Consider the following 14064-nt stretch of genomic DNA (forward strand, 5'->3'; position numbering starts at 1 on the left):
TCTCACAAACCAGGGACTTAGTTGGTTACAGGGCTTTAACCACAGACACTCTGGTTGGACCCTCCTGAACTATGACATAGACTTGGATCATCTGTGAAATCTCACTCACCACAAACAAAATCAAGGATAATCTGAAGGCTGGGTTGGGGGAGCACAACATTCTCTAAAGGCTTCAGGTTCCTCCCCCAACCTATGTGAGATCCAGCAACAAAATCCCCTGGCACACTGAGTTCTGAGAACTGGCCCTTTTCAGCCTTTACTCACAGTGGCCGCGGCTGCAAGTTTCAACAAGTCAACAGTCTGAATAATATTATCTGAGCTTTGAATCCTATTACTTCCAACAAAACTCCACCTCCAGGAGGCTGCAGGGAGGGCAAAACAACCCACCAAATGACATAGCAATTTGATCCTCTGAGAAAAATTCATCCCTGATTCCTAAAAAAAAAACAGATGATCACTGATCAGTCAGGTCCACAGCCTCACAAATAGTACCGAATCTAATCACAACTCAAGAGGAGGGATGGTGAGGTGTGAACTGGAAAGTAAGAGGTTTTATAAAAGCCTACACTAACTTAAATAGGCAAACAGAGACGGCACCGGTCTCATCTCCCTTGGCCCACTCAGTGGCAAAGCAAAGAACCAAGGAAGGGGGTTGGGAGGGAGTATGCCCCCTCCCACCCTTTCTGGGTCACATATGTTAGAGGCTTCCCTCACTGCCTTCTGTCCACACAAGATCCTCTCTGATGAGGGGTGGTGAGAGCTTATCAGAGAAGTTTTTCAGACAGGTCTGCATCCAGTACCAGTTTTCTCATATTGTGAGCTTCACCAAGTGCTCATCTGAAATAGCCCAGAATCTGGCTCTGCCCATCGTCTGTAAATCATCCATTTGCTCCTTAACCTTAGGCTATGTCTAGATTAGAGCAATTTGCCAACAGACTTTTTTGTTGGGAGGAGGTTATCCCTCCCTACTGGGACCCTATGGAAGCAGGGTTGGGGTGTGAGAGGTGAGGTGAGAATGGGGGGAAACCTCACAGGGAGAGCTCCCAGACAGCTTAGGGAAGATGGCCAGGCACCCAATGGACTGCCTGCCCCGCCAGAGCCCAGGGATTCCCTCCTCAGTCTCTGATGTGTGTGTTCGGTCCTCTCCCTCTGCTGGTTGCGGCGGCCATCAGCATCATCCTGCTCTGGAGGGTCATCCATATGGGAGAAGTGAATACAGTTGTGGATGGATTTGCTGCCCGGGGGTTCCTGTCCTGCATCAGGGCCTTCAATGGGACCCACATCCTGACCTGTGCCCCAGATCATGGTATGGCCAAGTATATCAAATGGAAGAGATACCCCTCAATGACACTGCAGGCCCTGGTTGATCGCTGTGGCCAGTTCACAGATGTACAGACTCCTGGACAGCCACATGACACCCAGGTGTTCCATAACCCCTGCCTGTGCCAGAAGATGGAGGTGGGCACATATGTCCCCCACTGTGAGCTGGTGGTGAGACATGTTCAGATGCCACTGTGCATTTTGGGGGATGTGGCCTACCACCTCATGCCATGGCTCATGAAGACTTATATCAGCCAGCTGGACCTGAGGCAGGAACATTTCAATGCCTTCTCAACCAGGCCAGGATGCAGACTGAGTGCAGCTTCAGCCACTTCCAGGCATGCTTTAGGTGTCTGCCCATTGGCCTGGATGTGAGGGAGCACAATGTCCCCCCAAGTTGTGGTGGCATAGTGTGCTCTGCAGAACATAGTGGAGAAGAGGAGGGAGACATTCCTCCCGGGGTGGGGAGTGGTCACCAGTCACCAATATAAGCAGCTAGTCACAGCTCTGATCTGCCAGGCCCATCAGTATGGGGTATGGATCCGTGAGGCCCTGAGGGAGAACTTCAAACATGGTCCCCAATAAGCATCCCCAGTTTCCCCCAATAGGGCCCTCAGGCCTACCTCTTCCCCATCACAACCCTTCACTTCACCCACTCACCCCCTGACCTCTCCCCAGTAAAGAGGGTGGTGAATGATTAACTATTTTATTTAACCAGAGAAAATCATGTTAAAAAGAACCAGAGTAATTACAAACTATTTACAATAAAGCACAGTGCAAAAATATTTGAAATATATACAGTGAGAGAGGGTCTTGGGACAGGAGCTGCAGGGAGGCCTCAAACCATGGAGGAGGTGGGGGATCCACATACATGAGGGGGAGTGGGATACTAAGTGTCAATGACCTTAGGATACCCTCCTGTCATGGATTTGGGGCCTCCATTAGAGCTCGGCTGGGGCCAGGAGCAGGGGGAGGTATGGAGGCACTGGGACTGTGGTTGGGTTTGGACAGACTGGGAGAACAGAGGGGACTTGGGGACCAGGGGCTGGCATGGCCCTCAGCTACTGCAGCATGTCCAGGATGCCCTGCAGAAAATCTGACAGGGGCAGGATGGTGGGGCAGGCAGCAGCAGGGGCAGCAGCCCTGGGCAGCTGGGCCTTCATGTCCTGCCAGATGCTGGCGGTGGTGTCACAGTGGGACAACAGTTGGTCCCAGGTTTGCGACTGTCACTCTGTGCCATGCCATGCCGCCACTTCATGATTTCAGTCATCCTACAGGGGACAGCATTGGGATCCCAGTGGAGTCCTCCTGAACTCACTGATGGTTCCTCCAGCTGTGGGGTCACCCTGGTGCTAGGGTGAAGCTGGCTCACCCTAGTGGTGAGGTGGGTCTGGCCTAGCCCTTGCATAGTGTAGATCCAGCTATACTGACTCCAAATTTGTTATCATGCCTATCCTGGAAGCCTTTTGTTTTCTATATCAAAAAAGACACCACATTACGGGTGGCGCTAAATGAGTTTAATGAATGTTGGAAAACAGAAATTTACTTATTTCACACTATGTTATGAGCATATTATATGAATTAGTCAGTGGCACATGGTGCCTCTTTTCTCAGAAACAAAGCAACACGTATGTCTGACAGCATTCCTAAGTTTTATCATTCTTTCTTATGATTTCAAAAATGAAAGTATAAATCATTAGCAATTATTTATCGAAAAATAAAGATATCTAATGAAAATATTCATTGTCAGAATAAATGCAATTTTACAATACATAGCATTTGACTATAGTAAAATTAAATGACGAGTATAATAAGCAGCAGAACTGTTTGGTATGGCTTTGAGCCATGACTGCTTTTCACATCTGCACAACAGCATTCCAAATAAACCTTTGGGCACACAAAAAATTAGTGGCATGGCAAATGTTTTTTTAAAATTTAAACAGCATCAGACTGTGGCTATGAGTCTGCCATTAATCAAATCCTAATGTAATAACAAGCCCATAAAATCTAAGTGCCCAAGCCTGCAAATGCATATGTACATGATTGAATATATGGGACTGCTTAAATGAGCAAAACTATTCATGTTTTCAGTGTTTAAAGGATCACGGCCTACATCTGAATTCCCTACATATTGCTGCGTTTCTGAAACCGTGTTCTGAAAAACAACTGTGTGAAAACAACATGCTTGAAATCTGAAAGCATAATCTGGCCCCAAGCATTGCCATAGATGGAAAATTCTGCTTAAAAAATCTGAGTGTATGATATAGTCCCCAGATTGTTTTATGATTGCATTCTTAGAAAGAAGTGAGACATTAAGATAAATCATAATATTATGTAGGATCCCATTCTTAGAGGCATTAGAATAGTAGCCAGGTGGTGTTAAATAGAGGAACTATATCATTGAAGTGTGGAATATCCAGAGCTTACTAGGACATCAGAGAACCACACCATCAGGGGCTCTTTCACCTGCACCTACTAATACCATATATAACATCATATGCCAGCAAAGCCCCACTGCAATTTACATTGGCCAAAATGGACAATCTCTATGTAAAAGAATAAATTGACACAAATCAGACATCAGGAATGGTAACATCCCAAAACCTGTAGGAGAACACATCAATCTCCTTGGACCCTCAGTAACAGATTTAAAAGTAGTAGTCCTACAACAAAAAAACTTCAAAAATAAACTGCAAAGAGAAAGTTCAGAGCTGAAATTCATTTGCAAATTTGACACCATCAACCAAGGACTGGACAGAGACTGGGAGTGGTTGGCCCATCACAAAAGCAGTTTCTCAGCTCTTGACGCTCACACCTCCACATTAGCTACAGATAATGGCCCATATCCTCCCTAGATTTCTCCTCTCTTGATGTTCACAACTCCACATCCACTGCTGATAATGGCCCACATTCACCCTGACTGAACAGACCTTGTTAGCTCTGGCCCTCCCCCTGCCTAAGACTCCCTCTTTAAACCCTCCTCTGAAATGGCCCCACTTATGCATCTGACGAAGCGGGTCTTTGCGTCCACGAAAGCTTATGTCCCAAAATATCTGTTAGTCTATAAGGTGCCACAGGACTTCTTGTTGTTTTTGAAGATACAGAGAACCAGTGGACGTTTCATTGTTAGGTAATACAATTTATAAGCATCTAACAGGGATGAACTAGATGGTGTTTGGTCCTGCTGTGAGGGCAGGGGATTGGATTTAATGACCTCTTGAGATCCCTTACAGTTCTAGTATTCTATGAGTCTCCTACTTTGTAATGAGACATTTTGGACTACACAGCATAATTAAATAGAGCAATCATCCAAATGTGTAATGTATGCACCCATTACAGTCGAATCTGATCAGAGTAGATCCTTGAGTTACGTGAGGGTTCCGTTCCACACATCCTCGCATAACCGAAATTTTGTGTAAGTGGGGGTCTGGCTTTTTCCCTGGTGGAACATATGTTCTTCAGCCAGAGAAGTAGCAGAAAGGTAAGGTAAGCAGAAAGGGTGGGGGAGGGAGTTGGGTAGGGTTAATTCTGGCAGTGGGTGAGGGCCATGGGATGCAGTGGGGGGGCGGGGGGGGCTAAGCCTGGGGTGGGTTAGGACTGCAAGGGGGGTGAGGGGTGGAGCTGAGTCAGAGATGTGCACAGGGGTGGTGAGCCAGAGCCCTGCTTGGGTGGTGAGCCAGGCCATGGCAGGTTTGAACTGGGGCTGCATGTGGCGGGGGTTGAACCAGGGCAGGGGGATGGGTTGAAATGGAGCCGCATGCAGGGGGTTTAAACTGGGGTGGGAGGATGGAACTGGGGCCATGTGTGAACGGTGTGAAGCAGGGTGGTGGGGAGCTGAACAGGAGCTGTGCTGGGAGGGGGCGGGGGGAGGTTGAACCAGGTCACTGGAGGGGTTGAACTGGAGCCATGCACAGGGGGTTGAATTGGGGTGGGAGGATGGAACCGGGGCCATGCATGGGGGTTTAAACCAGAGGGGAGTTGAGCCACATGTGAGGGGTGGTGAGCCAGAGCCAGAACCTGGTGTGGGTGTGGGGGGTGAGCCAGAGCCATGTGCAGGCAGTGAGCTGGCAGGCGGGGTGGAACCAGAGCCAGGGAGGTTAGCCAGAGTCACACCTGAGGAGTGGTGAGCTTGAGACAGAGGCGGGGATGGGGGGTGAGTAGAAGCTATGTGCAGGTGGTGAGCGGTGCTGGCGGGGGGAGGGGCACTGAGCTGGGGCCATGCAGAACCAAGGGCCGGGCAGGAGAGAGTTAAGTGCATCTGGAAATTGTGCATTTCCAGGGTTTACTGTAGGAATTGGGGATCAGCCATGTGAGAGCAGGGTTGTGTACTCTGGGTTCACGTATTCTGAGACCTTACTGTACAATAATGCCCAGGTCCTCTCTCTCCTAGCACAGAATGATCTTGGACTCGCTTTAAACAAAGTTTTCAGCTTCCAGTTAACAGTACTGGGTAGGGCAACCATATGTGGGGCAGGGCAGCTTCGCCAAGCCCTGGGAAGCCGGGAAGGAGGTGACAGTTACTGGCCGTCCCCAAGCCCCAGAAAAGCAGGAGCCCCCAGTGCTCCCTGAGCCCCAGGGAAGTGGCAGCCCCCAGTGCTCAGGAAGGCGCAGCCACCAGTCTTCCCCGAGAGCCTGGGGAAGCAGCAGGGATGCAGCAGCCACCTACTCTTCCGCTGCATCCCTGAGGCTCAGGGATGTGACCTACCTCCTACCTTGCCAGCAGCTGTGCCTGTGCAGCTGCTGGCAGAAAAGGTCAGTGGGGGGAGTGCCCAAATACCCGACTATTAGTTCCTTTTAAAAAATAAGAAGGGATGCCTTTTTGTCATCCCAGATTTGGGATCGTCCTGCAAAATACAGGGTGGATGGTCACCTTAGTACTCAGTGACTGAATGACTCAGGGTGATCAGCGTGGCAAACTTTCAGAGGGGTCACTGCAGCGATAAGGTATTCATTTACAAAGTATCTTCACAATCTAAAATAAACCTCTGGGGTTTATCAATGTGTGCACTACGTACCGTATACATGCATGATTCTGTTGGTCCAAGGAGCAGGAGCAATTTAGAGTCATATTCTGCCACCTTTACTTCTATTCTGTTGAAGGTTCTTATGCTGCCTGCCCCCCCCATAGCCTCTGAGCTTCATGCAGAAGTGCATTAAGGGATGTGACCAGCATTTGTCATATCTGATTCTCAAAAAGGCCAATACATTAAACAGCACCTTACTCTCTTCTGCAGGTAGATTCCTTGACTTTATTGGGATTACTAACAGAATAACTGCTCAACATGGGTGTGATTTACTTGTGTCAAGTCATACATGTTGAGCAATTGCTCTGCAGGGGGAAGAAGAGTTTCTCCAGTTTTGAAGGCGTTACTGGACCTATAAATATGGTACATAAACCTAAACTGCTTAAATTTTGCTCTCCCACTGGTAAGGACCTAGGTCTAGTTTGCAAATCATACGGTGGCAGACAATAGTTCTGCAGGATTAGAAAGGCCTGGTCAAGAGAAGTGTGACCCAAAATTGTAGAAGGAAATCTGCAAGGGATGTAACACTTGGGTGGTGGGGGGGGCAAGAAATGAGAGAAATTCAGTCTCTGCAAGTAAAATCAAACAATATTTCAGAGGCACTCTATAAATGTTTCAGTTTAAGAAGCATTCATTATCACAGGATTTTAATGGCAATTAAGCAGAATAGTGTATCTATGTAAAGTGCAGAGATTGCTATGGCATGGTTCGTAGTGAAACAAATGGAGTCATAAATCTAACCATATTTTTAAAGAAGATTTTTTAGTACCCAGATCAGGCAGTGCACATTGCTTTGTTATCACAGTAGGATATGAAAATGGAATTATTTTAGGTTTCATAAGCATATTATATTGACCCCCCCTCTACCTCATCCCAAGAGTGCAAACAATGGGACTCCGTTATGCCACAAAATTTTATCTTGTGGTCTCGGCCACAGAAGTTTTCTCAAGCAGTGAATGTGGACGTAGTCTGATTGGAAATAAATTAGAAGGAAAATAATTTTAGTGGGGTTGCTTTGCAGTCAGAATTGTGTTGATTCATATTCAGAAACAGTTTCATTGCCCCAATTCCATCTTTCTGCCTTGCCCAAATAACTCATTTAATAAATGATGATTCAAGCATCTGGCTGTAAATGTCAGAATATGACAAAGACTATGCAATGCATTTTAATGATGAAAATATTTCAAGCTACATACTGCAATTGTAGAGAAACATAATTAAGTGTCCAATGCTTACCCCATTGAAATCAATGGCACAATTCCCATTTACTTTCACAGAAACAGGTTTGGACTTTAAATAGTCTCTGTTTAATAAAAATTCAAAACTAAATGCAGACCTAATAAAAATCAGTGAGATAATGATGCTGTCAGAAAATTGCAGCAGTCTGTAGATACAATGTAAAATTACTGCAGTGTTGAAATTAAAAAAATGGCAGCCTAATTACCTTTGAATCAAAAAAACTGTTACATGGATCATTTCATTTTAAAATATAATTTTCTCTAACGGATGTACAAAAAAAGCTCTGCACTTGGCAAAAATGTATGAGATGTTTTGTACATAGTCACCAAAGCACAATTACCCTATTAATATTTTCTTCCTCCAAATACTTACTTTTCATTTTTATTAGGTAATGTAAAGATTCCAAGATGTCAGGTACACAGAAAGAATCTAAAGAAACTGCATGAACATCATATCAACAGATACTTTAGAGACCATATCTGATACAGGTTTTAACTGAATTAAATCTAATAAGAAATGCTAACAATACAGAATTGGAATGATTATAGTTATAAAATATGAAGTGTCAGAAATTAAACAAAATGAAGACTGTTCGAGTCTATTCCAAACAAAGAAGAAGTTAGGATAAATCTTTTCATTGACTTCAATGGACACTGGATCAAACTCTCAATAGCTCATAATGTTCAATGAACACAAATGGCAGGTCCTATAAATGCTGAAATCTAATCTGAATTTAAACTTTTAGAGAGAGACCAATCTTTACATTAAAGAAATCCTGAGTTCCACTTCATACGGGTATACAAGTCAAAGACACACCAGCATATATCATACAGCCCAGATGTAAATCCAGAATTATCAGCACTTTATAATGGGCTTGAAAATGGATTAATTCAACAGTAGTGAATCAACTTTACTATGAAGTAAACAATTATGCTGTCTTCTAAGACATTCTTTAGTATATAGTTTCTCATTAGCAAGGATTAGGTTTGGATGAGGATACTTATTTATACTTGCAATTTCATTTTCCATTTTATTTGGTTTAAAGAGAAATTTTCAGCTACACTGAATCCGAATTATGGTTCAGCAAACATTTCAGTGAAGTATTCTGAACTTGGAGAAATAAATAGAACCATAATCTCTTAAGAGAAACTTACTTAAATGGATCTGTGTTACGTGTTATCAGCGAATTGTTCAACAACCCTGGATGTAATACAAAAATATGTTCATTGCCTGCCTTTCAGGTAATGAGCTTGCAAAAGCCAATTATAAAAACAAAGAGAAAACATACAGTTGCACTACAGGTTTTGTAGACCATAGGCTAAGAATAAAAAAGCTGCTAATGTTCCTTATTAGTGATGTTTCACAGTGTTACCAGATTTTTTTAATTTGTTGTTTCAGATACTAAGGGTCAGTAATATCAATCTATGGCTTAGAACTTAATTCTGCAACCCTTACACTGTATCACAGTTTACTTCACAAACCACCCCACAGATATCAGTGTGATTATTGTGTTGTCAGCACCCCACTCACTAAAAGATTAATAAAATTTGACTCTTAACTGTGATTGTCAAGAATCATGTAACTGTAACATCTGAGTTTAGTTGTCCATGACATTTAGATACGTATGTCAAATATAAGCAAAACCCAAACATATTTTAAGATTTCTTTTTCATCATTGCTTTTCATATTTTTCTTCTCTAGATTGCTTTCATTCTTAGGCTGTGTCTATACTTGCATCCCTCTTTTGAAAAAGATATGCAAATAAGGGAAATTGCAAATGCAAATGAGGTGCAGATTTGCATATCTGGCCCCTTATTTGCATATTACTTCAAAATAATAAAAAAAGGGAAGAAGGATTCTTTTGAAAATGGGGTTTACTTTCCAAAGAGCAGTGCCTACACTGGCTTTCTTCTTTTGAAAGAAGCTATTTCGAAATAAGAACATGCAAATGATGTGCCAGACATGAAAATCTTCACCTCATTTGCATTTTCGATTCATCTTATTTGCATACCTCTTTTGAAAGAGGAATGCAAGTTTAGACAAAGCCTTACTAAAATCTTTTTGGAAGCATATGAAATATTTTTGGCAAATAGGAAACAGTTTCTTCTAGGTATCCATAATAGACTTTTTCAGCTGCTTGTTGATGAAGGTTTTCTTAGCTACTGTTCTTTTTCATACCAGTGCACTAGATTCAAATCACTTGACTATGATAACAGGAGGAAAAACAGAGGAATACAGTGAGGCATCTTCCCCTGAGCTGCCTTCATTCCGTATGTGCACATAACTAAGTAGTCCCTCAGAACCGTTCCCTCTTCTGGTGCTACCACACTTTATATACTGCTGCTGCTGTCACTGCTGCCCTGCCCACACCCTTTCCATCTCTCACCCTGGGCATGTAAGGTCAGGATTTTCAGGTTGTTATTCAGCTCTGAGATGGACAAGTGCCCTGAACAGAGATGGGAGCCAGCTGTCAGTTCAGAAACTGAGCCATCATCAGCAAGGTATAAAGGGCCACTTGGGGCCTAAAATCTCTCCTTAAACCAGGGTAATAGGGGGCAGAGATGCATTGCTCTCACCCATCATTGAAACACATTCTGACCCCATGCCCGGCCTCCTGTGTACTCTCACAGAACCTCGGGATAGCAAGAAGCCATAGACGACAAGGGTTACTGCTTGTGCGACAAGCCCTCCACAGGGAAGAGCTGGACTAAGCTATGAGAAAGGATTGGAGTGCTTAACTATGAACTCACTCCTTCCTTTTTCAGCTGCGTGAGACCTGAGTGTTGGAGAGCCCCAGGAGGCCCCTTTCGGCACTGTCCTAATCATTTCTAATATCAATCACACTGGTGCCAAGCTCACAGGTATAGAAATAAGGCTCTCTCAACTCTCCCTCAGATTTTGTTCACAATCTCTTTACACTAATACAGCACATAAATACCTTCATGTTAATGTCCTGATTAGCAAGAGGAAGAAGGCTTATTTCAATATGACCATGTGTGATGCTCCTGTCATTTAACTGCCCTTTCATTATGCCATCAGTAAAACACAGCTTGCTGAAACTTTCAGAATATATACCATTTATAACACTACCTCCATCATGCTTAACAATATGGACTCAATTGTCCTTTTCTTAGGACTTGTCCATCCGTTTTCCATATGCAAACTTTGCCAACAGTGTGGAACACATATATTAACATTTTATAACCCAATAAAACTCTGTTCCGTAACTTCCACCACTCATCACTTCAGTAAATTTTAAATACATTGCTTTGTACTTGGTGTTAGTTTCAAAAGGCTAGTCCCACATCCCTTTCTTCTTTTCGCTTTCCTCATGGATATTAGCAGTAGTTTCCTTTTTAAGCAATTTTGAAATGTCTCATGCTTTCCATGTGGGGAGGAGGGGTGGATATCTCAGTGGTTAGAGCTTTGGCTTTGTAAACCCTGGGTTACGAGCGCTATCTTTGTGAAGGCCTTCTCAGGGTCTGGGATAGGGTAGACTGGAAAAAAAAATAAAACCTGTCAGGGATGGTGACAAGTAATGCTGTGAGGGTAAGAGACTGGACTCAGTGACCTTTCAAGGTTGATTCCAGTTCTGCGAGATATGTATATATCACCCTCCTGATTTCTTCATATATTTCTTTACTGTTATTTCACATAATTCTGTATGTAGCTTGATAAGTCTCACAATATTCTGGCTTGACAGCACACTTCCTATTTTACTGCAGTTTCCTTTCTCCACTTCAGATTCTCAGAGATGTTGCCTTATTTTATACAGGATATATTTTACTTACAAAATGATACTATTCTGCAACAAGAACAGAAGCTAGACTATTTTTTATCATGATTACTTGGTACTCTTTTTCTTCTCCTCAGCTGAAGCAACAACATGTTCAAATATACATCAATCCACTTATACACATTATTGAATCCCTGAAAGGTACCTGTTTAAAATGAATCACTTCTTCTTCTCGCTTTCTCCTTCTCTCTTTAATTTTCAGTATGGGTCTATCAACTTCCTGACAGCCAAAAGTGTAGTGCTCAGAAACATAAATACTTGTCACACTGGCTACATCTACACTAGCCCAAAACTTCGAAATGGCCATGCAAATGGCCATTTCAGAGTTTACTAATGAAGCACTGAAAGACATATTCAGGGCCTCATTAGAATGCTGGCACCATGGCACTTCGAAATTGATGCAGCTTGCCACCACGTGGCTCATCCAGATGGGGCTTCTTTTCGAAAGGACCCCGGCAATTTTGAAATCCCCTCATTCCTAACAGCAGATAGGAAACAGGGAAAAAGGATTCTTTCAAAGATGGGGTTTACTTTCAAAAGAGCACTGGTTTTCTTCTTTCAAAAGAAGTTATTTCTAAATAAGAATATGCAAATGATGTTCCAGATATACAAATCTGCACCTCGTTTGCATTTTGAATTTTCCTCATTTGCATACCTCTTTTGAAAGAGGAATGCAAGTGTAGACACAGCCACAATTTTATTATATTTACTAACAGACATTGGTGCTTTGGAAAAATGGCAATATAGAATCCAATTCTGTTTTCAGGTTTGCAAACCCAAACATTTCTGTACTTCCTTTCTGGCCAATGTACGGTCTGAAGGAAGCTGTATCCAGCCCTCAGTCAGAAGCAGTTTTCACCTTGCAGAACCTTGAGAGTAAGACAGGGAAACCAGAAGTGGATGGAGATTTCTACTGTTCCCTGAGAGGTTTAAGAAAAAAACACTCCCATGGCACACTGGGATGAGGAAACAAGCATTCTTCCATAGGATTCCTTCCAGAGATACGATGAATGTTCAAAACAGATATTTTTAAAATGTTTCACCTAAATATAGTTGTAATTGTCATTGCTATACTTTTAATAGAACCAAGTTATGGTAGTATAAAATTATATACATAATCTGACAAAGTTAAAATCCTTTTCATAAATCAAGTTCAGAGGATGGTTTATTTTTTCAAAACCTCTGAAGTAACAAAAAAATTCTGTGCCAAATCATGCAGCTTTTCTGATCACGAAAACTATTAACCTTCATTGGAGACATGAGCATATAAGGGCTACAGAGCTGGGACTTCTGTTCATAAATCAACTTTTTACTGAATTAATGTACTATACAATAATAAGTGATAAAGAATAGGAACAAACCATATTATTTTACTATAATAAGGCACTGGCTCTTTAAGGGTCCAGCATTGCCATTACCCCTGTTATGATGTCTCCTCTCCATTAAGGCATGGCATTCCATTCCTTGTAGGTGTTTTGTTTTTTTTTAATGGAGCATTTGACTGATCATGTGGCAATGCCTGCTGGGAGAACAGACAGGAAATAAAAGGCATATCTCATGGCGGGGGAGAAGGGGAAAGAACTTTCCCGCTTAATTGGAGACCTGAAGAGAAACAGTGTGGTTGTCAGTTCTCTTGTGGTAAGGGTCTGCCAAAGCATACGTCTACACTGCAATAACACAACCATGACTGGTTTGTGTCAGCTGACTTGGGCTCATGGAACTCAGGTTGAGGGCCCATAAAACTGCACTGTAGACATACAGACTTGGACTGGAACCAGGTAAGTGATACCCTCCCTGCTCCTTGTGGGCATCTGGGACATCTACAATACAATTTTGTAGCTCAACAATTTAAGCTCCGTGAGCATAAGTCAACCAACATGAGCCATCTTAGGTATTTCATTGTAGTGTAGACATGTTCTGAGTGGCCAAAAGCTAGCGTGAAGGTCAAGAAAGTCTGAAAAAGGCGTGACCTCTGCTGCTAAGAGTGGTAAACAGGTAGGCCATTTCTACACAGGACACTTCCTTTGGAAGTGGCATGCTAATAAACGGAGAGAAATATGCTGAGGCACAGATGCAAATTCCCTGTGCCTCATTAGCAAAACATCATGTGATTTGGAGTCCAGAAGACCGTTCTTCCGGACTCCAAAATGTAGAAGCGTGGCCCCCTGGGGGGGGGGGGAGCTTCTGGAAGGAAGTCCTTCTTCCAGAGGCCCCTTCTTCCCAAATGCCGTGCCTCTACATGGCATTTTGGAGTCCGGAAGAACAGTCTTCCGGACTCCAAATCACATGACGTTATGCTAATGATGCATGGGGAATTTGCATCCACATCTCATTAGCATATTTCACTCCGTGTATTAGCGTGCCACTTTTGGAGGAAGTGGCCTGTGTAGAAACAACCGTAGATTCACACATCTTAGTAGGTGTCTGTGGAGACCTCCTGCAGGCAGAACAGGTAGAATAGCCAGATGGAATTCCTGTTGTGATCCCTGTTTTTCCTTCTTATCACAGACCATAGTGAGAGGGCTGTGATTACCGATGGGTCAGGCATGTATGGGATAGAAACCTAAACCAGTATGGCAATATAATTTGCATAGTCACAAACTGAAAGTGAAAAAGAGAGACTTTGCTTTTGGTCTCCAGATGCATGTGATTATTCCAGAGGTACAGAAGGAGAGGAAAAAAGAC

General features: G+C 43.2%; 1 protein-coding gene across 1 annotated transcript in view; it reads right to left on the minus strand.

The window, feature by feature from the left end:
• The window catches only part of NCAM2 (neural cell adhesion molecule 2), a 591660-nt gene that overhangs the window by 92678 nt on the left and 484918 nt on the right, over nt 1-14064 (minus strand). The window lies entirely within an intron of this gene.

Source organism: Carettochelys insculpta, chromosome 1 (assembly GCF_033958435.1).
Source record: "Carettochelys insculpta isolate YL-2023 chromosome 1, ASM3395843v1, whole genome shotgun sequence".
Lineage (NCBI taxonomy): Eukaryota > Metazoa > Chordata > Testudines > Carettochelyidae > Carettochelys > Carettochelys insculpta.